Below are 26,188 nucleotides of genomic sequence, written 5' to 3'. Positions count from 1 at the left end.
CTTTCATCATTCTCTATGTTCCATCACATCTTGAATTTTATTTCTTTCTCCTCACCTGTTGTAATAATAAATTACTGTAATTCTTATATATTTACCTTGTATAGTCTGTTTCACCAGTGAGAGCCATTTGTTTTATTTCCCTTTGCATCCTCAGTACTCCCACACAGTGCAGGCAGCTGTGTTTGTTAAACGTTTACTGAATGAATGAATGAATGAATGCACTAACCAATGAATGAACGACTCACTAAAGCCCAAGTCAGATGAGAAGAAAAATGAAATAGAAAGCCACTGAGATGCTAAAGCCAACAGAGAGAATCAGGGGAGGGGAGATAACTGACTAAGGAAAGCATGAGGGGCACACATATCAATAATGTAAGATAGGAAAAGTGGAGACATAGCCTGTATCCATATGGCCATATTTATAGCCCGCAGTCTGTTAAATTCAGTATGCCAGGGGATGAGTAAGAGTGCTTGGGATTATCCTCCTCCCTATAACTGCATAGGCTGTGGGGAAACAGCCAGAGGAAGTGTGAAAAGTCCACATAAGCCACCCATACTCTGAGGTAGCTGGGATGAGAGGCGAGACACACTCCTACAGTAAAGTGGTGGCACCGGGAACATCAATGGAACATTGCAGCATCTCCCCATGGGTCCTAGAGCAGAGTTCCAGCAGATGTAAGAGCAAGGAATTATCTTATAAGAAACCCTGCCATTAGGATATATGATTCTAATTTTAACAAGCTGGGTTTTGTTATCAGAACTCTGCTCCTTAGAGAAAGGAGAGAGGTTAGGCAATGAGGTGAAACTCAAAGTCCTAAGGAAAAAAAAAAAGAAAGAGGAAAAGATTACACACACACACACACACACACACACACACACACATATGTGTGTGTGTGTGTGTGTGTGTGTGTGTGTGTATACTGTGCATGTTGCTACTATGAGAATTCAGTCAGGAGGGTAAACCTGAAGCCAGTAAAACCAGAATGAAGAAATAAAGTCAGAGTTGGACTGTTGCTTTATGTATTTCTCTAAACCACAAGACCTTTATTCACATGGTTCAGGTGGGAAAGGAGCAAATTCTTGCAATCTAGTCCAATTTGTTCTTTTGATTTTTATTATTCCTGTGGCAAATGATATTGTCTACAAATGACTAAAAAACTAACATATTAATAGTGACAAACTTCAGTACAGACACTCTCTCTTATTTGGCTGAGAAATCTATAGGAAGAGCTGCTAGTTGGGAAAATGGGTCTGTGTGGCCCAGAATGCTAATATAAATGCTGATCTACTGAATCTGTGAGAACTACACAGAATGAATAGTAACACAGGGTATTGGAGGTTTTATGCAGGAAAAAAATGCCTGTGATTAGAGATAAGTTCATGGGGAATAAAAGAATGTGGAGGCAGAATTACAGACTTAGTACAGGAAAATAGATTAAGGTTGAGAAAAACTAAGATAAAAAGAGATTTGGCAAGAGGCTGAAATGCTTTAAATCCATGCAAATAACCGACAAGGGGGAAAGTGAATATGCTGGAAGGATAAAAGAATGTATTTTAGAGCAAGACAAAGATCAGATACGGGGACAAAACATTAAGAAACTGCCCACATCCTGATTTTTAAGTTATCTAAGAGTACAAATTGACTTAAACATGTTCTGTTTAATGTACAATAAAAACAATAACCAAGCAAATAATATTAATAGAGCAAGCAAGGAAAATCAGAGTGACCTTGGTTAGCAATGTTATGGAAAAGAATGGAAGGATTTCTGGTTTAAAAAAAGGATTCATTATAAATCTTGAGTGGAGCCTGTAGGAGGAAATTTTTATTTTATGCTCTTTTAAGTTTGCATAAGACAAGTATTGACTTTGCCATATATTTTTGGAAGGTGGCACTACAGACCAAGATTAAATCCTTATGGACACACTACAGGGAAACAGAGTGACAAAACCTCAGTGCTGAGAAGTATGATTCCATCTCCAACACCTACTCCTACTCCTGAAACACCATAAACTCTGTATCCTGCATCCCAAGTGATTCAACAAGGAAGGTACTGATCTGAAGTTTCTATAGATGTGCTTTGGAATGGGGAGGTTGAAGATTTTTGAATAACTTAAAACCATAAACACACTGAAGAAGAACAGGGTCTATTGCTGTCATCACATTTTTCAAAGGAGGTCTCAACTCAAAAGTTTCAGAAGCACTGAATGGTTATGAAATTATGATATAAAAGCTTAATCTATGTTTAAATCAGTATGATTATAGATTATTTACAATGCATAGCATATGGAGATCACATATATATGTGTGTATAATGTGCAAATATATAGTTATACATAATCTGTATATTTGTAAGCATTAGTTTGTTTTTATATAATCTTTCTATCACCATTCGTATATATAATAACTTGTGGAACTGAGAATAATTTATGCATTATTTTAGTAACTTATACTATACCCCAATAAAGGGTCATCAATAAAGATACTCAGTAGATAGATAACTATTTTCAAAAGCATATTCAAATACCGGTGTTTTTTTCCCTCTTTCAAACATCCCTAGATATAGATGATGGCTGCGCCTAATACAACTAACATAACTGTTTTGCTCAAATTAAAATTCAATTAATGTCTTTATTAATTAAGGTTAACATAGTTCTATCACTCATTTGATCATCATTTGAAGATTTTAAGATTAAATTATTAAATGTTTTATGTGCATTTTATGTTCTTACTTGGCTAGATGTTCTTTTTCTTGAGATGGCCAGAAATACTTTCATCTGGAAAAAGCTTGCCTCTCTAAGGGCATAAATCCCAGGCAGAAAAATGAAGGTCTTGATTCAGCTGTCTGTAAAACCATACAGCTAATTAAACTAAACAGCTATTTTGTTGCTATAGCACAATAATTAATCATGGAATAAGGCTAAAATCCTAGAATAGAGAAGTTTCTGCTCTTAGTGAAGTCAAAATGGGTGAATTTGTCATAACATTAACATTGATTAAAAATACGAAGCAGTGGTATCCAGTATTTCTTTTACCAATTATGTAAAGGATGGGTAGTAAGTTTAAACAACTACAACATAAATGCATTTGTTCAGAAAAAATACCTGAGAATTCTGAAATATGGAACAATATTTTAAGATTGTATCCTTGCCTGTTTCAGTTACAAAATAAATGTCTTCATGACCTTCACCTTGCAGAGAAAACCTAGAATTTTATGAGGGCTCTACTATATGTAAGCTAAAAAGATTCAGCTAATTTTCTGTTGCCAAATAAGAATTTGGACAGATCTCTGAAGACTCTATAACTAAACATTTTCCTGATAAAGCATCTCTGGGATTTTAAACTCCAAATTTTCTCTTAGGTACATGTCTCAATACAATGTTCAAGTAGGAAATACTTACACCTGCTTCCCCAAAATGCATTTCCTATAAAACTGCATTTTTATCAAAATGATAGGAAAGAAAACTCTTGACTTACATTTCAGGTATAATTGGTAGAATGTTATACTTACATATAGAAAATTTGAAAAACTCAAGAATTCTTAGCAGTTGGAAAGTGTGTTTTGCAGGTTGTAGGCATTCTATCAAAATATATCAGATAAGCCTTTCTCTGCCATATTGTTCTCACCTGAGCATGATTTCACTGTTATTCTATATTTAGTCCTTATTTTGTCTATTAAAGTACAATAAATACCAAAAAAGTGGAGAAAATATTGAACAAAACTGTACAAAATTTAGCAAAGCAGATGGGGAAAGTAATTGTCAGGGAAAACATGGTCCTGCATGTAAAATGACTACTTGCTAATAACCATATTAATATCTTGGAGACCAAGTAGCAATGTCTTAAAGCAATTTACATCTTTACCTGATAGGTTGATACTTGTTTTTCGCATTATACAAAGTGTACACCGGATACTGTTTGAGCACTTTAGATATACATGTAACACTTTATAATGTTTCTCTTTAACTAATGAAAACGTGAAAAAAAAAAAAAAAAAAAACTAATGAAAACCTGGATCCCTGTTAGGATTTTGGGGCAGAAAATCTTTTGGTAAAGAATAATGTGGGTAATGACTGATTTTGGTCCTTCAAACATTGAGTTGTCAAATAGCTTCATGGATGTTTTTCTTTGGAATCTAACATCATTTTTCTTAAAACAGATTTTAATCTCTTCCAGATTGCTCTTTTTGCACCATGACCCAAAACAATACATCTTAGCAAGACAGCGATGACTTTCTATAGCTGCATGAGTGCTGTATAGTAAAGTTTACAGTGTAGGAAAGAAGATCTCTGCTTCTTCCCTAGAAGAAGAACTATCTCATGGAAGAGAGTTTAACACCATAGTCTCCTCAAATACTGACCTAAAGCCCATGACAATGGCTTATTTTATTTAAGAGACTTTGTAAGTTTGGGTAATTAACTTTGTAAATTTCCCAATCATAGGGAGATTATGTCATATGGAAAGCAAGAGTAGGTATCCTTGACCAAGCTCAGATAAAATCTAAGAAATATACACATAAACTGTTATTAGGAGGTGAACAATTTCACCTAAAATTACTTTAAACCTATGATAGGATAAGTGGTAGAGTTGATTAATAGCAAAATTACTAATTAATAATAAAATTAATTGTAAGATAGCAACAGTAAATTTATCAAAAATTCTTAGGCCAGATTTGAAAAGAAGCCTTTATTTTAGATGTCAAACAAACACAGGAATATGTTTAATGTTATTGGCATTCCCTATTGTAAGGAAATTTTTAGAGATGTCTGCTTTCCAAAGTGTATATCTTTGGCATGCATAGACATAAGGAGGAAAGAATGTTCTATTTCTTGGTTATGCAAATAATGACATTATCTTCTTAAATTCATTTCAGTACTGGGTCAAAATCAAGTTAATAAAGAAAAAAATGGTTAAAATCTGAACAAAAATTTTAAAAAATTAAGACATCATTATGTAATATGAATAATAATGACTCTTATACTAGAACTTCCATCACGTGTTCTTCTATACACCTGACTTTCTTCCCCTTCCTTCCTTCCTCCCTTTCTTCCATCCTCCTTCTCTCTCTTTTCTCCTCTCTCTCTCTCTCAATTGTAATTCTGTATCCTGGAAACAGTGATTCTTATCCTTAGCACTGAAAGTAAATTTTTATCTCTTCCCCTGCAACATTATGGCTATAGAAACAAAGTATTTTTAATGTAAATATTAAAATAAAATTTGGTACAGTATTTGAACTGCCATTGCTTTTGGCAAATGAGCTTTTATAAATGTTTTAAGGTTCTTCATGAGGAGCCTTTTCATCCAAATAAGGAGAGACTAAGCTTTAATATCCACTTGTTTGGCTGGAAATTTCTTAAAAAGAAAAAATTCCTACTGTGAAATTGCTAAGGGTACTCAATAAACAATTTAGTATAGTGACACTATACTAAATGGGTTAGAACATCTTAAACTCAAAAAGGTTTATTAGCCAGGAATATTAATTTCATCTTTCCATATTTATACTTTTCCTTTGTTTTCCTTAAGTTCTTGGACTTAGATCAGTGGTTCTTAAAATTATTCAATGGGTCTAGGAGCTGGAAGTCACAGTGCAATTTGTGGACCACCATTGAAATACTGAGATACTCAGTGTACCTTTAAATTCCACATACACAATTTTGTGGCATACTCAATATCATTTTATACAGATATAATATAAATAAGATGAAATAAGAGTCAATGTTCTAAGACAAATGTATTTGGAAGAAAAACACATTTTTAAAAAAAAATGTCTCCATTAGGTTATTTTTTTCTACAAATTCGGAAGAGACTCATTATTCAATTACAGCAGCAGAACACCTTGATCCTGCTAATGGAACATGCTCGGCATGATAATTATTTAAAAACTATCTTTCTACATTAACAGACTCTGAAAAAAGACCAGGAAGTAAAGAACATTACATGACTATAATCAACACAAAAATTAGCTGGATATTTAAATATATAAAATTCATGGCACATTGCACAATTTATGATCTAAACAGGATGTTTTAAGCAGAGTAATTCCCTTAAAACTGCTCAGTAACATTAATGAAGTCTGCATATTTAGACATTCTTCGGGCAATAATTCACAAAAAAAAATTTGATATGATAATCAGTGTTTGAATAATTTTGTTTTCTTTTTGTAAAAAGATAAAACAAAAATCTAACAAATATGCATGAACTCATTAAATAACTGAAATGCAGTTTTATAGAAATGCCTTTGTGGGGGCATCTAGGTGGCTCAGTCAGTTAAGCATCTGCCTTCAGCTCAGGTCATGATCCATGAGTGCCAGGATTGAACCCTGCATCAGGCTCCCCACTCAGCAGAGAGTCTGCTTCTCCCTCTGGCCCTCCCACCACTTGTGCTCTCATAACATCTTTAAGAAAAAACAAACAAACAAACAAAGAGAAAAATGCCTTTCTTATAATAGTGCAAAGTGCTATTTTGTGAATGGTTTAGTGGCACAGGGCATTTTCAGATCATCACAGAGCACAGAAGAATATTCTGGCAAAAATCCATGGTCAGTTCCCTTCTAAAAAAGTTTGGTAAATTTAGAATAATTTATTTAAAGTTTAGTTTTTTCCTTTGTTAGTAGTCTGTATCAGGCTGAACTTCTCAAGATGGTGATCAAGTAATTAAGAAATGCAGTTCTTTTTTACATAAGTAATAGAGAGATTAAATACACAAAAAGAAAATGAGAAGGCTAGGATTATATATATATTTTATATATATATTATATATATATATACACACATATAAAAAACATACATACATATAATTTTTACTACATATATACTACTTATTACATAATATTCTTTATTACTAAGAACTGGTTGATTTAAAAGTAACCACTAACTGGAATATTAAAAAGGCAGAATTACAGTTATTTGGTCTAAAAAAATAACTGAAAGTAAAAAAATTAAGTTTACAAATGATGAAGTTGAAACTCAAAGAGGATGTGACATGCTCAAAATATGAGAGTGGGAAAAATGCTAGGTCCCAGGTCTCTGCCTCCCAATCACTGTTTCCTCTAGTTTACCAGACTGTAAACAAGTAAGAGTTACATATAAGACTTCTATATTGAATAATGCATTTTTCTTCTTCTCTTGGCATGTAAAGACCAGCAATGGAAAGTTTTTCTACAACTCTATTGTTGAGAAAATCAGGACTAGAATTTTAAGCAGTCATTTATTCACTTGTAGACAGTTATACACATGCAAGATACTATAATGTGGGAATAGACATATCTCCAAAGAAGATAACAATTGGTCAATAAGGATATGAAAAGATGCTTATAATTAATCATTATAGAAATGCAAGACAAAACCACAGGAAGATACCACCTTGCACCTATTAGGATGGCTTCTATAAAAAGAAAATAAAACAAAATAAAAATCAAAGACAGAAAATAACAAGCTTTGTTGAGGATGTGGAGAAGTTGAATCCCTAATACACTGTTGGAGGGAACTCAAAATGGTGCAGCTTCTGTGGGAAACAGTTTGATGATTTCTCAAAAGATTAAATAGAGAACTACTATATAATCTAGCAATTTCATTTCCAGGTATATACCCAAAAGAATGGAAAGCAAGGTCTCAAAGAGACACTTGTATATCCATATTTATAGCAACATCCATTATTCACAATAACTAAAATATGGAAGCAACCCATCAGCAAGTGAATGGTAAGTAAAATGTGGCACATATAAGCAATGGAATGTTATTCTGCCTTAAAAAGGAAAGGGATTCTGACACATGCTACAAGATGGATGAACGTTGACACTGACAGATGCATCTGCCCTTTACATTCACACTCTACTCAGATCCTTTGTTCAGAATGAATGTGCATTTATATAGCAAGATAATTTTATCAGAAGAAAATACAGACTATTTCAGATTTATTTTATTTTATTTATTTGAGCAAGAGAGAGCATGAGAGGGGAGAGGTCAGAGGGAGGATCAGACTCCCCGCCAAGTAGGGAGCCCGATGTGGGACCCAATCCAGGGACTCCAGGATCATGACCTGAGCAGAAGGCAGCTGCTTAACCAACTGAGCCACCCAGGTGCCCCAGACTATTTCAAAATCTTCTCACAATTAACTTCAAATTTTGTTCACTAAGAAAACATTTCCCAAGTACCTTGTCCTTAATGTCCTCTTTAGAAAAACCTGGCATTTTAAGGAATGAGAGTTGTAATATGGAAATAAACAAATACTCATGGTATTGCATTTTCTTTATTCTTCATAAATATTAACTGTCATATAAGAGATATTTCTACACAATATTTTTCAAACTTAAGGGCTGATGTATTCAAAGGGATTAGAGAATTTTAAATGCAGCTTAACTCAAATGATTTTAATCATAGGCAGATACCCATCTATGTTAAATTTGAGAAAAAATTCCATTTGAATTTTGATCTCATCAAAAAGAGTTGCAATACAACTAAGGATAGATTACATAAATTCACTTGCAGGGTAAAAGGGCTAAGAGAATTTTTTAAAAATATATTCATCTTTATAAGTCAAAACTATGTCACTAAGGAAAGCAATCAAAAGAGCTTAAATTTTGCAGGTTCAGGTGAAATTTCATTAAATTCTCTACATGCATTTATGTCCTATTTTCATGTTTTTCAAGAGTGAGAAATACAGGCTGCTCCCACAGTGGGTCTTTCTATCTGGATATCTGATCGCAGAGTTTCAGTGGGATACTAGCTAGTATTCTGAGATACCAACAACAACAAATGAAACTAAATTTGGATTGTATAAGTAGGAAGGGGATTTATTGATAAGATATGTAGCGGTATGACTTCAAAATAGCAGTATGAAGAGCTCTGCAAAACTGCTCCCCAGGGAATAACCATAAATGGTGAAAATCATGAAAAAAAAAAAAAAAGTCTTTCAAAATGGTCCCAAAGGCATATCATAAGTGAAGAAACGAAATCTTGGTAAGAATAGCAAGACTCTGTGACAGTCAAGTACATCCCACTCACCCCATCACCTTCCCCCACCGTAGAGCTCAGCATGAGGGAAACACCAGTCTGGGCATGTGTTGCCAAGAAGATGAAACTTTCTTCACCCCTGGTTCCCAACAAGGGATATGGTGCCAACTTGAGAGTGGCAGTACGCCAGCATTTCCCATGGTCCTTCATCTCTGTATAGTAGAAGCTGAGCTCCAAGTGAATGTTTCTGAGAGTTTAGGGGTTCCTTCAATGGAGGTTCTATCCCAGGCTTAGCAGGCCTAGAACCCTGGAGCTGGAGGATACCCAGAAAACTCTCAGGGTGGCAATTACATTGTGAGAGAAGAAAGCAGAGAATATCAGAGACTACCACCCACCCTGAACACGCTGCTGGTATAGGGGGGTGTCATTTTGAGAGAAGTATACCATTGCTGTTGTTCCTAACTCAGAGATTCTGCTCATGCAAGAGAGATGGGGCCAAAGAACAAAGCTCAAGTTCTCTCCAAAAGAATTGACCTTATTCTCAACTGAATATGAGAAGTTAAAATCTAAGGGCATCTCAAAAACAGGAGAGGTTTTGGTGATAAGCGATTAAAAGGAATTTGGCAACTCGGGGCACCTGGGTGGCTTAGTGGGTTGAAGCCTCTGCCTTCGGCTCAGGTCATGATCCCAGGGTCCTGGGATCGAGCCCCACATTGGGCTCTCTGCTTATCAGGGAGCCTGCTTCCCCCCCTCTCTCTCTGCCTACCTCTCTGCCTACTTGTGATCTCTCTCTCTCTGTCAAATAAATAAATAAAATCTTTAAAAAAAAAAAAAGGAATTTGGCAACTCCATCAGTGTAGCAAACTAAGCTATAAGCTAGCTAGCTGACCTGACAAAACAGGGGTAAAAAACAGCTGAGATGAGCCCTCTTGGAGTCTGGACAAATCTCAAAGACGATTCTCAAAATTAACCGTCAAAAATGGGAAGAACCCAAATGTCTGTTAACTGATAAATAGAATATAAGGTATATATTCCCCAAATAGCATATTATTTTGCAATGAAACTGAATGAATCAACTACAACATGGATGAACTTTGAAACATCACGCTAAGTGAAAGAGGCAAGTCACAAAATAGCACGGAATATTCAAGATAAACAAATCTATAGGGACAGAAAGCTTCCGCGGATGCCTCAGGCTAGAGGCATTAGAGCTGGGAGAAACTGAAGGAGGTGACTGCTATTAGGTATAGGATTTCTTTTTGAGGTCATGGAAACTACTGTAAAATGGATGTGATGGTTATTGCACAATTCTGTGAATATACTAAAAACCATTGAATTATATGCTTTAAGGCAATGAACTGCATGGTATGTGAATTATATCTCAATAAAGCTGCTATGCAAATATTATTTAAGTACACATTTGGTGGTTCACCTTATCACTGGGATGACTAGAGAAATAGGCTCTGAAAAAGATCAGGAAGAAGAGACGGCCAGGCTACCAGAACTAAGCTGAATGAATTCATAAATTTGAGGCTCTTCATGCTTGCCTACTACAGTCTGCCCTGCCACTACCAGTTCTCCTTGGATATTATATACAAGGACTTCTGTCATTGGTTCCACTATCCAAAGAGATTCTCCACTTTCCTCGTTTATATCATTAGCTCCGGTTTCAAACCACTGAGTGACTCATCTGATTGTGTAAGCTTGCATTACATGCCTGCTCAAGCAGAATGTGTAAATACAAAGCCTTTTTTCTCTGCTATATTAGAAGTCATCTTTTTGTCCTTACCAGGTGAGAGTTTCTCAAGCATAGGAAAGGGACTCAGATGATGGGAAGATAAAGATGACAAATACACACAGATAAATGAACATAAAATATACTGTATAAGTATACATTATCTTTATTTAAATAGAAATATAGGTTAAACACGATAATAACTAACTAACACATACACTTCTTACTGTGTACAAGATATGACACTGTTCCAAGAGCCTTTGGTATTTTAACTCATTTACTCTTTGCATCAATTTTGTGTGAAGTCTGAAAAACAAAGTTCTTTTGATTCAACTCAGCTCTCCTAGATGGATCATGATCCATACTTAGAAATATATATTTTTTCTCCTAGTCACTGAAAGTTTTCTCACTGAAAATAGACAGATTATATAACATTCTATTATTTTCCTCCTTCAGGGGTTGTGCTTGATGCTAGGAGGGTGTAGGAAGCAAAAGAGAATACAATATAATTCCTGCTCTTAACAAGTTTGCAATATAAATGCATTCCTGCTAAGTGAGTGTACAAAATAACTAAAATAAAAGAAAGTCTTCTCAATAAAAAGAAGTTTCTCAAGGAATAGAAATATTGTCTTCCAAAATAAATGTCATGCTTACTTCAATTAAAAAAAAAATTGAACCTATACCCACATCCTCTTCTCCCTGGCCCTAATGCAATGCCTGGAGAACCTCTGAGGGAAACTTCAGCTCCTGAAATTTCAGTTTGAAATCCTTAATTATAATGAATTCAGAGAGAAATATAAAAATAAGTATTTATAGGACTATCTAGGAAGAGAGATAGTGTTAAGGGAAGTCCAAAAGCAATCTTTAAAGAGGATGGCATTTGAGATAAGCTTTGACAGATGCAGATGGGTGGTTGTGATGAATTAGAGAGAGCACTGTTATGACCACAGACTCACAAGGGGTGTTCAGGGAACAGTGAATGATCTACTTTTGTAGGAACATAGATTATATATACAAGTGTGCTAGGAAACAAATTTGGTAAGATAAATTAACTCAGGGTTATGGACCATGAGTTGCCAATGTAAGGCTTTTATGTTAAGCTGAAAAGTAACAGGAAATCATTAAGTTTGTCAATTAGAGAATGACTTGTTTTGTTTTGTTTATACAAGAAGGGTTCAAGAGGTTTATTAGACAGCCCATGGCAAGATACAAAATGCTCAGTGACCATAACAATCATATTTCATCAACCATGTGCCACTTGGCACTATGACACAATCCTGCAAGATACCCCTGGGCTCACATTTCCTAATGGGCTGCCAAGAAATGAATCCCCTCAAATCAAGATCCTAATACAAAGGCATTCTTGAGACCACTGGGGAGCAGAGTCCTTAGAAAGCCTGCTTTCTTATCAATGTTAGGAGGGACAGGGGAGGAAACTGTGTGGGACAGTTTGAATTTCCAAACTTAGTAAGAGGGAAATAAATTTGGAGGCAGGGTCTCCTGGGTCTGGGGCAGAGCATGGGGACAAGAGAAGCAAAACAACTGGGACCTGACAGCAGCTTTCTCTCACCTATTTCTTTTGCTTACCCCTCTCCTCAAGGGTCAACAGATGACTGCACCATTGGCCATGTTGAACTAAGCCAGCAAGTTGCTATCCTTTGTGAAGATACCTTCATAAGACAGCTTCTCCTTCTCTGCAAGCATGCCTGTGGCTTCAGAAATCTTCTCTGTGATGCTAGAGAACTGATCTGTGAGCAGGAGGCTGAAGAGTAGTGCCTGCCCTTTCAGTTTCCATTCTGTCTTATCCTGCATGTTAGGCACCTGGATTTTGAAGAACACCAGCCTTGTTTTTGTTCAAGAACTCCTCCTCGGGCATGAGGCTCTTCTCTGTCTTCAGGGTCTTGGAGGTGTGTGTGCCTTCCATGGGAAGCAGGGTTGGACAGTGGGCTTTGCGCCTAGGGCTGGGACCAGTGACAAAGGTGAAGCAGGGAAAAAGGCTGTTGGCACAATCATAGGGGAGGACGAGGTGCCATGGTAAGGGGCCAGGGAGTCATGGGCACCACAATGATCCTGGGTGAGTGTATGATAAGCAGCATGGGAGTGATAGCTGAGCCTGGGGGCAGTCAGACCATGAGAGCCTTTGGGGCCAAGGACATGATGGTGCTGTGGCCACAATTATAGCATGGATGGACCAGAGGCAGCATGGCACATGAAAATGAGGTGATGAGAGGGTCAAGCTGGGAATGTTGATGACTGGGGGCACAAGTGGTGACTGCTGGGGGATGCCATTGGGCTTGCTGGGGCCAGTGTTCTCTTTGGTGTCATGCTCCAACACTGGGCCCTTAGATAGGCTCCTGACAGTTGATATTGGACTGGGTGGCCTGCTGGGTCCTGGTCATGCTGCCTAAGTGACCAGTATCAATTAGATATTGCTGAAAGTGGTATGAACTATGTTTTATGCTATAGACTGTTATTATTTTCTATTGTTAGTTTAAAAACATCATTATTTCATAACATTTATTTATTTGTTTGTTTATTGGGTTTAAGATGGTTCCAAATAATGATCAAAAAGAGGTATAGAAACTTGTTGTAATACTGTCTCAGAATACAGCAAATGAGATTTATTTAAATGGGAAAAAAAGGAAATAAATATTGATGGATGATGAATAGATGAGAAAAATTCATGGAAGAATGAATAAATGCATGATACAGTATGGAGACAGAATCTATGTAATTAGATCAATTCCTACCATGGGGGAACATTAGATGTTGATGTCAAGGATTTATTAGAAATGTTATTGAAGATATGTAGGGTAATGTTCATATAATTAACAGAAATCAGAATGATGGAAAAGGCAGTAGCGTTTTTGAAGCAGAAGTAATATATTTGTTTGATGTATTTAGATAAATGTTCCATTGGGGCAAATTTGAAGTAATGCCAAACAGTTGAAATTACAAACCTAAACTTTAAGAGAGTCTTTTTGGATTATAAAAGTTGATAACACATATGCAAAGAATACAAATTCAACTGTAGGAATAGATTCAAATTAGAATCAGACAAAATGATACAAGAAAGAAGGTTTTGGAGACAGGGCCATTTGGAATGAAAATTGCTAGGTAGGGGATGACAGTATGAGAAAGACCAGAACAATAACCTAGAAGATAAGGTTTATATTTGTTAGGAACCTAGAAGCCAGAGAAAGGGAATTTTAAAAGTTGATTTGCCAGTTGGAAAAAAAAAAAAGCATTAAATATTTCAGAAATTAAGGGTTTTATGCAATGAGTGATCAGTTTTGCTAAATAAAGAATATCATTTGGACTGTTTGAAAACTTTTGTCAAAGACCATTAACTGTGTCATATGGGAAAATAGAAGAGTCCCTACCGAGTTTATGTCATGTCATATGGAATAAGCCTAAAGGTTTAGAATTATTCTTCAGTTTTGAGCAAAATTAACACTAACATTTTTAGTAAAATATGTTTATGCAAATGTGCAGTTTTCTGATGATATTCAAGAGCAGTATTGAGGTGTCATTTTATACATATGAGAATGTCTATTTACTTAAACACAAGAGATGTCCAGTAGTTGTTTCTCAATATTAATAACCAAAATATGACCATTCACTATTATGTTGAGATGCTAACTCATTCTATTTTTTTGTGTGAAGTAGGAATTATGTGATATTTTCTATTTATATGTTATGCTTCTATACTATTTGTATCATGTTTAAGGATTAAAAAAAAAACAACAACCAACTAAAACCAAAAGAAGTTACCAAATAAATTTTTCAGGGCAAAAGGGAGGAAACACAAATCACACATACACACACACACACACACACACACAGACAAGATTTCAGAAAAAAAATTTATAACCAGTTTTATGAGTATGTAAATAAAGTCAACTTTCCAAGTTTACTATGAGGATTGAGATAATATACATAAAAATGATTTACATATTATAAAACACAGAGATCATTGTTATGTTCATTGTTATATTAATACTCCTTGGATAAGGCAAGGAGTATTAATCTAACACAGTAGATCATGAAATAGAAACAGTACTAACAATAACTTCAAATATAAGAGTACTGTGGTTACACTCATTCTGGTATTCATGTTGATCTATGAAAAAAGAAAAAATAGATATTGTGTTTTTTCTAATTTTTTCAATAGCAAAACTAATATATACAGGTGGTCATTTCTAAACATCACATATTAACAAATGGAAAATAACAAAAATAAGCTGGATCCAGTGTCAGTGTTTTGTGTCCTGAAAGTAACTTTGCCAAGGTTACAAATCAAGTGACAGAAATTATATTTTGATCTGTTGCTGTCCACCATATATAATTTTTCTTGAAATCATATCTATGACAGGATTTTTTGTCAAAATCAATATTTTTTTCTCAAAACAAAATTATTAGAATTGACTTTAAGACATTTTGTTTAATTCAGTAAAGATTTATTGATAGCTTTGGATGTTCAAGTTGGATGTCTAAGACACTGTGATAAATTAAAAATCAATCTGCTATCTCCACTTCTCTAATATCACAGGGACTTGTAAGGTAATAGATGAAGTAATTATTTATAAATTGCTAATAATATAAAGCAGGTTTATATAAATAGTACTACAAATATTCAGAAAAGGGCTATAAGAGTGAGGTAAATATAAATGAGAAATTTATTCTGAAGAAAGTGATGTAAGAAGTGTGTCTTGAGTCAGGTAATATTTGATAATGGTATTGAAATGACTTAATTGTGGATAGGGTGATAAAGGATAGAGGATGTATAGGGCATTCTTCAATGATTTGTCTCAAGTGAAAACTTCAGAGATTCAAGATTATACTCAGATAATTCACCACCATGTCATCTATCCATAGAATTGCATAGGATATATTGAGCAAAGAGCACAGTGTAAGTCATGAGAGAATTTTTTTATTTCCAGTGTAGTTAATATATGGTATTATATTAGTTTCAGATGTACAATATAGTAATTCAATGGATCCATTTACTACTCAAAGCTCATCATTTAAGGCCATACCCCTCTAAATATGCTCAATTTCATCTGATCTCAAAGGGCTAAGCAGGGTCAAGCCTGGTTAGTACTTGAATTGGAGAGAGAGGTGTTTTGATTAATAGCTATAGATACCTGTGTGTTGAGAAGAAACATCAGATAAGTAGGAGTACCCATTTGGAGAGAAAAAATTTAAATTATATGGATATGGTATAAATTGATAAGACTTAATTGTCAACACAATATTACACTAACCAAAATAAACAGTTATATGATTACCTCGAAACATAAACTAGATGAACTCCTTATCTCAGATCTGCCTTTTCTCTTCTAAAAATGAAAGGAGACTTTTATCTCACATCATTGAAGCCTCATTGTAATGGGCATCACTGTAAATACATAGTTTTTGTTTTCTTAACCATGAGGCAAAAATACATTTTTTTGAAAAATTGAGCATAAATCAGAAAATATTGGGTAGCTGCATATTTGACAATCTAAGGACCTTGGAATCATTTCAGGACCTTAAATAACTATGTCTCATGTCTTTCTGCTGATTTATCTTTGAAGATGTATTAGTCAGAGGTATATTCTATATTTTTGCAGATTTTATACACTTTGTAAAATTGTAATCAATCTCATTGAATTGAATTGTAGTTTTCCAAAAGGGTGAAGTGAAATTTAGAATTTAATGCTAAAGAACAGAAAAAAAAAATGTGCTTTTTCAATGTTATAAAATGCAGTCCTCAGAAATAACAATGACTTCCATATATTTACATGTTCTATGCTGTTATTTCTTGTCTCTTTTCTGATTTTACTTAAAAACCAATGATGGGGGCACTTGGGTGGCTCAGTCGGTTAACCACCTGCCTTTGGCTCAGGTCATGATCCCAGGACCCTGGGATCAAGCCCCACATCAGGCTCCCTGATCAGCGGGAAGCCTGCTTCTCCCTCTCCCACTCCCCCTGCATGTGTTCCTTCTCTTGCTGTGCCTCTCTCTCTCTGTCAAATAAAATAAATAAATAAATACATACATACATACATACATACATACATAAATGAATAAACAAATAAATCTATCTTAAAAAACACAAACAAAAACAAATGATTTTTTTTTTTCTTAAACTCCCTTGCATGGTCACATGTTTTTTAATTAATATGGTCTCTTCTCTGTCTGATAACTATTTTGGGTCTCTTGGCCAACTATGTTGAACCTTCTCTCTGACAATCAAAATCCTCTATAATATGGTCTTCGTTTCCCTAATTAAGTTTTGTCTCCCTCAAGTCTTTCCCATCTGCATGATTTCTAATCTGGTAATTTCCTATGCCATTTTTAGTATAGGTCAAACCTACTTGTGCATTTGGCCATCATGGATACCTATTCCAGTGGCCTCTACTATCTGAATTTTTCCAATTATTCAATACCAAGTTCAGTGCCTGTAGGCCTTCTTAAAGAGATTTACTAACTGACTACCATATGAAAGGGACAGCATACTTAAATATTATCTTCAAGATTTGTAGTTGCCTTCAAGAATCTTATGGTTAAATCAAAGTAAATCAAAAGAACAGTTCAGTGAGTTTTCTAATACTTCGATTTTTTTGATGAAGGCATGGAGGTGATGGCAAGACAAATCCATAGAAAGTGCTCTATTGCCGCGCTTCGAGGGCCTATTCTCAGGCAGGATGTTGGATACGTGAGCACTGAGTGTCCTCCCCAACATTATCCCTAATAATATAAATCTATTTCTAACATCTCTTCCTTGCACCCAGCATATCAGCATACTCCCTGTGCATTTGAGACTCAAGCGCAGACCATTACCAGTAGACTCACGTCATCAATGCCAAGGAAATACCTCACTGTATATTAAGACTGATTCTTCCAGAAACTGAAAGACTTATGACTTTACTAGATGGCCAGATCAGGCTGAATCTGTACATCCTCTATAGATTTATTCATTAATAATTTCTACAAATAGTTGTTGAAGCCCATTAGGCACCGGACCCATAGATAATCTCTAGTTATGGCAGATTCTGTGCTTCAAGTTTTCTGTCTTGATTCATGTACTGAGCTACTGCATGTCAGGTGCTGCCAACACTATAACATTGCAGATGTCACGTCTGGCCATAGAATTAAGTCTTTCAAAGCCTCCTTGTTTTATTTTCTCCTTTCAACCCCTAGATATCTCATCCTCATCACTCTCTGCACAAACATGTCCCACAATCCAGTAGCAGATTCAGGTCTAAAGTGCCAAGTATTCATTCCACTCATTCCTAAAGTGGCTTGTTCTGTGTAAGACCAGGAACTGGAGTTCCCTGGTTCTGGGACTTTTCACCTGGGTGATCTTAGGCAAGATAATCAATGTAACCAAGTCTCGGTTCATTCTTCAGTAAAGGAAAATGGTAATACTTGCCAGCTCACATGATTTTATGAGAATACAATGAGAAAAAGTACCTGTTAAATCATAATACAGAATAAATATATTATTACAAATAAAACTAATAATAAGATGAAAAATACATACATTTTTTTTCCTCCCAGTTATAATTTGAGTCATCCGCAGCTTGGATTTTACACAGCACCTGGTAAAGTATGTTAAGCGCGTGGTTAATGCACAAGAAGAATGGTTTGATTCACTGGGAATTCCAATGAAGTTTAAAATTCTCCATTGTCTGTTACACAGACAGGACAAACAAAGACCTGCCCAAAACTTTTTTCTAGGCTCACAATAAAAACAGACAAGTGTCTCATTTTTTGACATGCAAACAAAAACATACATGTGTTTATGTGTGTACCTGTGTATGTATGCATACATATTTCTAAAAAACTTAAAGCAAAAATATACACATTTCCACTTTTACTAGTTAGGGTCTTTGGCAACAAACAACCCATCTGACTCCCAATTTGGCCATGGGGGAAACATACTCTGAGATGGATATTTGCAAGCCAGAAGTTTATTGAGAAGTCCCTTGGGATCAGCTCTGTGGTGAAGGAAAGGAAGTCAGAATGAGTAGAAAGTACTGTTGGATTACAATACCATTGTGAAGGATAATTTTGCTGATTTTCTGGGGTCTTAGAGCTTGCAACAGTCCATCCTAATTGTTCCACAGAAGAAAGAGGACCAGACTTCACACCATGTAATCAACTATCACTGAATGCCTCTGGGACAAATCACTGAAATTGAGCCAGATCTCTTCAAGGCAGTTTTCCAAGAGGAACATAGCTTAGAACTATCTGGATCCAACTTTCCCCAAAAGCCAAGGAATTCTGTTTCAGTCATGAATGGAGAAAAATAATCTCTTAAAAGTTACAAGTAAAACTCCATCAACCAGGAAGGTATGAATATCTGTTTCATAGAACAAGTGCTGAGAACAACTCTTCTAGGATCCTAATGTGGTCTGGAGGTTTCAACTAATATTTATCATCTATCTCATTTTTATATAATAATTACTGAAAGAGGGGTTATTCTGCTGTGAAGTCATTTGTCATGATCATATAAATTTAATAAGAGTGTGAATATCACAAACTCCCATAAAACCTCTTAGAATGAGGATTCATCATAATTCATGATGAATCCTAATCATTCAATTCAACCACTTATTTCTGTTGAACGTTATCTGAATATTTTTGAAAGTTATCTGAATATCTAAGATACTCCTGTGTCCTGAAAAATTTGCTGATTTTATTAATTTTCCCTAATTTTGCTAATTAATTCCAATTAGCCATGTTTTTCCCCTCACCAATTATTATCTGATCCAAAACAGCATCTCAGGTTGTATTATGTCTAAGTGAGACATATATATGGCTGAGATGTGTGCAATGCAACACTGACAGACAAAGTGGCAAGATCTATACAAGTGCATACAAAACACATTGTCTATAATTATTGGCTCCTCCACAGATAGGGTGCAAGATTAAATACAGGATACAGGAAACCTGGATGGGTCAGTCATCTACCTTTGGATCAGGTCATGATTTCAGGGTCCTGGGATCGAGCCCCACATTTGGCTCCTTCCTTGGATGAGAGTCTGCTTCTCTCTCTCCCTCCACCTCTGCCTGCCTCTCCTCCTGCTTGTGCCCCCCACCCCCGTCAAATATCTAAATAAATAATCTTTGAAAAAATAAAATTAAATAAATAAATAAATAAATAAATAAATAAAGGATACACAGTTAAATTTCAATTTCAGATAAACAACTAGTACTACTTTAGTGTAATTTCATTCCAAATAGTGCATGTGACACACACACACATACACAAATGGTATTTATTTGAAATAAAAATTTAATTGGCATCCCTTATTTTCATTTTCTAAATCTGGCAACGTTGTCCTCAAATGAATGACACTATGTCAGAAAGGTAAAATTTTACTTTCTGTTCACACTATCTCCATCATGGTATCTCAGCCTCAAAGCTGTTGAGATTCTTGGCCAGCTAATTCTTGGTTGGGAAGAGGAGGGCAGACTATCCTACTCACTATAGAATAAATAGCAATATTCCTGGTCTCTCCCCACTAGATGCCACGAGCATCCCCCCAGTAGTGATAATCCAGAAATTTCTACAGATGTTCCCTAGTTTCCCCTGGAAGCAAAACAGCCCCACTTAAGAACTTTTATCCAGATACAAGGATTAACAATATAACTGATTTAATCATCAGGATAATTCAGGCCAAATCCTTCTCTTTTAGTTAGATAATTGCAGCAAACAAACAAACAGATGACACATGTAGAGAAGTTTAAATTTGTTGCACTTTATTCAGAGTGTGACATAAATTTCTAGCTAATCTATCTGCTGATACATTTGATTGCTTGAGAGCAGACCATGAAAAAGCCTTCTGTTTTATGATCCTGTTTCAAAAGCTATTGACTCATTACTTACCACCAGAGCAGTTCTGGTTCAAAATATTTAGTCTGACAGAAGATACTTATAGATACATGAGATGCATGCCCTTCACACTTCTATGTGTACATGTGGCCCTACTGAGATGCAAATTGACTCTTGTGACTCATCCAGTTTGGTTTCAGCCATGCTAAAACTTCCTTGGTAAGCTAACATGCAATTTAAGATGACTGAAATAACAAGAATCTCTGCTAAGTCTGTTTAATTCAGTGAGAAAAACAGCTGTGGGATAAGGATAACTGATAGAAACATGAGATAAGATAGGGTTTGTTCCAGTTCATGTTATTACCAAACATGACCATGTAAATAAACTCCAGGCCAGAACCTTCATTTGTTTCCTTCTTTGCTGTATCTCCCAAACCTACAGCATTACCTGGCTGATTGTGTTCAACAATATATCTACAATGAATGAATGAATCAGTCAGTAACAGATGGAGCTGACATAGTCATATATGATATTATTGATTAAGCACACTGTCCAATCAGTGATTATAAATTGTTCAGCAGACATTATCTTGCTTACAAGGTTGTATTCATTAAAAGAAAAATAAAACTCTTAACATTAATAAGTGATTAAGCTCTTATTAGAATTACTTTATCATTCATTAAGACATAACACAGGGCTCTAATTTTAACCAGTCAAGCTGTTTGCTAAGTGTTATTTTGTAACCCTTAGGATTAAGGTGTATAAATATATAAAACATAAAAGATCATATGCATTTATTATAAATAAATAAATAAACTATTTATTATAACTAAATTAGTTATAAGCAGAATTTATAACTAAATTCTGTATGAAGATGTGAGAGTGAGAGAGAAAGGGAAAGAAAGAGGTAACTTAAGAATGAAGTTATTTAGTTATTTGAGAAGAAAAGTTATATATTTCATATTAAACATTACCAAAAAAAAAAAAGGACCAAGTTTTGCCTTTCTGGCCATACTGCTCACTATTTTCCTAAAGTTGGTAAGATTTTGGACTGTCTAGAAATTTTGTATGATATAGCAATTAGCTGTGCTTTATCCTTAGATATATTAAAGGCAGTAATTTCTCAAATACTAATGTTAATGAGGTTTATGAAGCCAGTTTTATCATTTTGCAAACATCTGTTGGGGCATGACTAATTGGAGAAAGAATAGTGATAAGAATTTCTGAAACATCTTCATATTTTATGAAGAAGCAATTACCCTATAGAAATGTTAAACACATCTAGAGCACAATTATACTTTCATTATTCAAAATTCAATACAAATATTCAGTCAAACATAAACAAAATAAATGTACATAAATGGTTTAAAAATCCTGTTTGCTCTTCCATTCCAGGCAATATGTATTTTTAATAGCAGAGGAAAGAAGGTCTTCATCAATGTCCAGGCACTAAACTTTTTTTTTTTTCAACCCAGCACTGTGAGATATTACCAGTCTAGGAGAAAGGCACTATGATATGTTACTGGGCAAATCTGCTACACCTGCCATCTTGTGACAGACTCTTAGACTTTATGAACCTCAATTTTCTTATCTGTAAAATGGGAATAAAATTGACTTTTAAGATAAAATGTGATGATGTTTATAAACTGTTTTAGAGCCACATTTGGCCCATGGCAATTCACAGGAGGCTACTGTTTTGCAGCTTTCCAAACAATTTCAATCCATATATGAAAATAATCTTTTGGTTGTAACACTTCTGCTGTTAGGTAAGCCTTTATGGTTTGATATATCAAGAGTTTTCTTGGTTGTTTTTTTTTTTTAGTTAATGATAATGCAAATATACACTTAGACATACATAAGGGGTTGATGTTGCTATTTGTTGGATCCTGAATCAGTTCAAATCAGTACATTTAGTTCAAGATAACGGGAATTTATGGAGCAAGCATCAAATGACAAAAATTATACTCAGGGCTTTCAAAACAAAGATAAGCAAAAATCCCTTGAACTCATAGTCTTGGTGGTGAAACAACAGAAATTATTTTACTTTACTATGCAGAGCAATTTATCTCTTCTCTCTAGACCAAAAACCTAGACCAGGGGCTCTGCCTCAGCATACTCCAAAGGCATATTTGAGTGTGTGCGTGTATGTATGCATGTTTATACATGTGTGTGGGCTTGCTTTCATCTCTTTAATAATGGAAGCTGTGTTTCCAACGATGAATGTTGTCTCCATTCCTAGAACATCTGATGAACATATAGGCAGCTTGTAAAATAATTTTCTCATCCATATCCACAAGTGCATTCATTTAATCCACAAGCATTTGTTGAGCAACTATGTGATGTTCTGCTAAAAACTGGAAAATATGAAGATAAGTAAAATAGACATGACTCCACCCTTTGAGAGTTCAGAATCTACCAGGTCTATGAATATACATTATATAAACCTGCACATATATAAAATAAAGTTATGTATAATTTAAGTTAGAATCACAGACAAGCCTTTCCTCCATGTTTATGCAAATTAATGTAAAGATTATTTTCCCTCTCACAACTTCAAATTTCAGCAACAGAGGAAAAAAATAAAATGTTTGCACACACTCAGGATATTTTTGTAACCTTCTCATGAGAAAGCAAATATTCACTTGTGCAGAAAGTATTTTCGTGTAGCTTATGATTTCTAGGCGTTTTGCTGAGTACTGGTTATAAAAAGAAACAAAGACCCTGTCCTTGGTTCACATTGATTTCACACAAGGGACACATGTCTTAGTGAAGAAAATTAAACCTGAGTTTGGTTCCCTCCTCCATGCCTATCACCTTCTACTAACATGAATACTCTTTTTTTTTTTCTAACATGAATATTCTTTTTTTGCAATTTTACATCTTTATTTTATACTTTTTTCTCTTCTTAATACATTATGCAGTCCTTCTCATTTTTATTTATATTCTTCAAATTCTAACATGAATATTCTTATATAATCCTTAACTCTTAAGAGTCACTGGTTTTGAAGAGAAACTAGACAATGAAAATAAATCAATGTAATAAAATGTTAGAGGTATTATGATAGAAAACTTTACTAAGTTTAAAGGGGTGACATATTGGTTTGAATAATTTTATTTGCAGAAGGAAGGTGTTCAACATACCTACTAAAACAAATAAATGGGCCTTTGAAATAAAATTCAAAAGGTAAATATAATATTCTAGCCTATTTTCTAGGCTATTCATGGTGAAGGAAGGGAAGGGGTTTAGGAAGCAGGAATTATGGTGTCTGAGGCAAAAAAAAAAAAAAAAAAAAGTTATATGAAACAATGTGGCACTTTCTAAGAACAAGTGGGCTAGCCTGAGTAGAAAGCAGCTTCTGAGAGAGGGAAGAAACAGACATGAGCAGGGTTTCTCTCTCTCTCTCTCTCTCTCACACACACACCCCCCACACACACAGAGTTATAGAATGGGTTGAAGAGTGTGGGGTTTTTCCCATGGGTGATATTGACTTGCTTGAAATTGGCAATAAAACAATTAAATTTGTTTTTGTTTTGTTTTTTTAAAGACTTCCATGGCAGCAAGGTGAAACCTGTATTAGAGGAATGTAAAATTGTAAATCAAAATTGCAGATGATGATTGAAACAGTCCTGATGAATCTGATCATAAGAAGACCAAAAATGAAAAACTCAAACCTTCAAAAACCTAGTTAGCTTTGTTCACAGACAAATGTAGTAATAAAAAAAAAAATACTTTGTTCTCTTAAACGGAAAAGTACACTAGATAGTCTTCTATACCAGATTTCACATTCACTTGCTAAAGGCTTGGCATATAGAATCTGTAGAAACTAGTCCTCTCATTTCTGCCTTTGCCAATGTAAAGACAGAATGTAAAAACCTTTGCCAAACATTCCTTTTAACCAAATTTTGCCTGTTAAACATCTCAGCTGAAAAATGTCTTGTTATGCTATATTCTTATTCACAGCTTTCTAAACAAAAGGTCAAACATTTTATTTCTTAGTTGTCACGTAACAGCTGCAAAGAATTTTAAGTAACTGGCAACCTGTACATAAGTTGAGACTTAAAGGTATCTACTTATACAAAGGCTAATAAATATGTAAATTGTGTCTGAATGTGAATTTTGCTTACTTATCAAGATTCTTGGACTGTTAGTTTAATCCACAGGGTAGTAAAATTCTCTAGGCTATTTTTCTTGCTATATTAAAAATGTTCCTGAGACAAATACTAATTCAGCATAAAGATAATGATTCCAACGAGCAGCTCCATAAAAAAAAGAAGGTTTGGTAGAAGAGAAAAATTTTGTTAAATTTCTAGTGAATTTGGAAAACAGAAAAAGTGTATTACTGCTTGGGCATGTGTAAGACTACTACTTATAGAGTCAGGGCTTAAAACTGATCAAATATATTTAAGGGAATCTCTTCTGCTTCAGTGATTATTAGAAATATTTAAAAACCATTTCTAGGAGCTCCTGCGTGGCTCAGTCAGTAAGCGTCTGCCTTCTGCTCAGGTCATGAACCCAGGGTCCTGGGATAGAGCCCTGCGTCAGCCTACCTGCTCAATGGGGAGCCTGTTTCTCCCTCTCCCACTCCCCTTGCTTGTGTTCCCTCTCTCGCTGTCTCTCTCTGTCAAATAAAGGAATAAAATCTTAAATAAACAAAAACAATTTCTAATTTGGGATCAGTGTCTTGTAATCTGCTTATATCCATGGGATTTGATCACTTTCTTACAGGGTGCTTTAAAGATTTATTTACTTATGTTTAGAGAGGTGGGGAGGGGCAGAGGGAAAGAGAGAGAATCTCAGGGAGACTCCCCACTGAGGACAGATCTTAATGGCAGGGCTCAATCTCACTATCCTCAGATCACAACCTGAGCCAAAACCAAGAGTCGGTCCTTTAACTTACTACACTACCCAGGCACCCCTTAAGGGGTGCCATGAAACAGAAATATCTGTGTGTGTGTGTGTGTGTGTGTGTGTGTGTGTGTGTGTGTGTGACAGCAAAATAAAAGTAATAGTAATTTTTTTTCTCAACCATTACTGCGGTCAGTTGTTAATTAACCATCTCAAAGAAATCCAGACAATCCTGCCTCCTTCACCAAATATCTTATAGTTTCTGTTGTGTTTTCCTCCCCCCATTTCAGTGTCACTTTTACTTTCTTTTAGTACCACCTCCTTCGCCAACGTTGGAAGTCTTGCTTTTCCTTAGTCTCCTTCACTATTTTTTTCTTTTTTCTTCTAACATTTTAAAACCACACAATTATAGTGATTAACATTTGTGTTATAAATATATTCCCTGGTCCATATTGTCAACCCAGAACACAGAATTCAAGAATTTTATCCGACTTTGGGATAGAACTCTATGATTTAATACAATTATGTGGTTGATGCCAGATGCCTACCCACATCAAAAAGCAACTCAAGGAACTCTGATTTTTTTTCTTGACCACTAATGACAATGAACTCAGGGTTTCCCTCAAAACAGTCAATTCTGCCTTCAAGAAAGTTTCTAGAAAGTTTCAAGAAACTTCTAGAAAGTTTGCTTCTATAGCATTGACATTGTTCTCCCTACATCTCATTATACTATCTTAGTCTTCTTGGGCTGCCACAGCAAGATGCCACAACTCGGTGACTTAAACTACGGGGAGTCATTGTGCCTGGATAGACAAAGTCTGATTGGT

General features: G+C 35.1%; 1 long non-coding RNA gene across 1 annotated transcript; it reads left to right on the top strand.

Moving 5' to 3' along the window:
- The first annotated feature begins 1,897 nt into the window (after nt 1-1,897).
- On the top strand, nt 1,898-14,489 carry LOC125094338 (uncharacterized). Its single transcript, XR_007125469.1, has 3 exons — nt 1,898-2,048; nt 7,579-7,698; nt 12,286-14,489. It is a non-coding gene; the product is annotated as an uncharacterized LOC125094338 (long non-coding RNA).
- The last annotated feature ends 11,699 nt before the right edge of the window (nt 14,490-26,188 follow it).

This window comes from Lutra lutra, chromosome 2, assembly GCF_902655055.1.
Source record: "Lutra lutra chromosome 2, mLutLut1.2, whole genome shotgun sequence".
NCBI lineage: Eukaryota > Metazoa > Chordata > Mammalia > Carnivora > Mustelidae > Lutra > Lutra lutra.
The sequence above is the reverse complement of the archived record's forward strand: the minus strand, read 5'-3'. Positions and strand labels throughout refer to the sequence as shown.